The sequence below is a fragment of the Primulina huaijiensis genome, unplaced genomic scaffold (assembly GCF_012295235.1).
Source record: "Primulina huaijiensis isolate GDHJ02 unplaced genomic scaffold, ASM1229523v2 scaffold206782, whole genome shotgun sequence".
Classification (NCBI taxonomy): domain Eukaryota; kingdom Viridiplantae; phylum Streptophyta; class Magnoliopsida; order Lamiales; family Gesneriaceae; genus Primulina; species Primulina huaijiensis.
In genome coordinates, this window is record NW_027354605.1 from 1 (window position 1) to 1,979 (window position 1,979).

The window sequence follows — 1,979 nt, forward strand, 5'->3', positions numbered from 1 at the left end:
TAGAGAGAATAATATCTCAAATAATTTATAAACTAACACCCAAAATAAAATTTAATGTACCAACCTTGTGCAACCAAGTCCCACATTATGAGGGAAAATAGTTGCTTTATATACATTATTGTGTCCATGCACAGCATCGATCCCATAGATCATGGGAACCCCAAGCCTACTCGACAACGACCCGTTTTGAAAGTTATTCACCATATCCACCCAGTCCTTCGCCGTGGCACGCTCCCGAGGGGTGCTGCCCCCGCCGCTGAGGACGCTTCCGATGGCGTGATCTCGCATGACCTCCGCGGTCAGATCTGTGATCTCTATCTGGGCCATCTGTGAGATTTTCTCCTTCAGAGTCATCTGGCTCATCAGGTCCTCTATCCTCTCCTTGATGGATCGCGTCGGGTCCTTGTACACGGGGGTCGGTTTCGGGCCATGGGTCCTGGCTTCGACCCGGAGGAGGAGGAGGAGGAGGACAAGGAGTCCCAGTGTTGGGAGGGATATGAATGTTGGCTTCATTGTTCGATAGGTCAACTAATTAACTATGTTCCTATTGGTCTAAATTAGTTGACCTGTTTTGAATTCTGTAAAAACAAGTTCAATGAAAATTTTTAGCATATAGAGTTAAAAATAAAAATATAATAACATCCATGTAAGGGTAATTTACGTCCAATCATTTATCTTATTTCTTAAAATTATTAATAAACTAAAAACAAAGTGCACTCTATATATACATAATACATATTTTTCAGACACAATATGTTGACGTAAAAAATGAGAGAAAGTGTAATAAATAAAGCACTTCAAAATTTTAATCGACAGATTTTAGTCATGGAATGAAACCCTTCTGAGGTTCAGATATTGCGACATGGAACGCAAACTCGGATTCGCCCGAGCAAAACGATCTTTTTTGAGTTAAAACTTTTTAAAATTTTATGATTTCACAAGCTGATTTAAGGAAAAAGTTGGATAATGAAGCAAAACTCGTTAATATTTATAAAAAGAAACAAATTGAGGGGAAAGTAAGAGCAATACAAACCTGAGAGGAAAAAAAGAAAAGAAAACGTAAAAATAAAAAGGAGTAAGTGAAGATTAGTCATGCAAAGTTTGGGTTATTTATAGCACCGGAGGCTTTAAAGTCGGAATATTAGAATTATATGTTCCACTAAATGTTTTTTTGGATAAAATTAATTATGGATTATCCAAAAATTAATGAGAAATCACATATTAATCAATCCTTTACCGGAAAATGTTCTCATACACACACACACACAGAGGACATGCATATGCATATGGGAAACATAAGAATATCCACACGATTTTTTTGAACAATATTGGGATGAAAACATATGCGGTTCAGTGTGTTTTTTGAAAAATAAATGATAAAATTTTACATACTTGGCGTTGAGATTGAGGTTGTAAGCTATCACTATTTTCATGTATTTTTTATATAAAAAAGGGGAAAATAAGGGTATTTAGAGATTTTGTTTAAAATAAAAATAAAATTCTATAAGTTGTTAGCAAAGTAAGCAGCAGTGAAACAATATATTAAGTAAATCCAATTAACAAACTGGATCAATATAATAATTTGAGTTTGAATTAAACTAGATCATAATAAAAGAGATCGTTCAAATTATAAATAAAGATGCTACTTCTAGTCATGATGTCGATATGACGATCAATCTCAATATGTTTGATCACTCTTAAAATACAAAATTGCTTACTATCTAAGTAGCATTCTTATTACCGCAATATAATGAGCCAGAAAGATGCCGGCAAAATTAATGCAGTAGTTGGGGGATCATTGGTTGGGAAAAAGATGGAAACGCGTTTCATAGTAATGAGGGAACTTTATAAATAGAACTCTTTTATTTTATTTCGTATCATCCCTTCATCGAGTTCTCTCTCATCTTATATCATTGATTGCTTAGTTCTATAACATTTGTGAGGTGTTTGTTCTCTTGTATTAAGAGAGTGTGTGTTCT

General features: G+C 34.6%; 1 long non-coding RNA gene across 1 annotated transcript; it reads right to left on the minus strand.

Annotated features, from left to right (window-relative positions):
* Positions 1-64: 64 nt before the first annotated feature.
* Positions 65-1,085, minus strand: LOC140966499 (uncharacterized). Its single transcript, XR_012173379.1, has 2 exons — positions 1,034-1,085; positions 65-578 (listed from the first exon to the last, which is right to left on the minus strand). It is a non-coding gene; the product is annotated as an uncharacterized lncRNA (long non-coding RNA).
* Between the last annotated feature and the right edge of the window lie 894 nt (positions 1,086-1,979).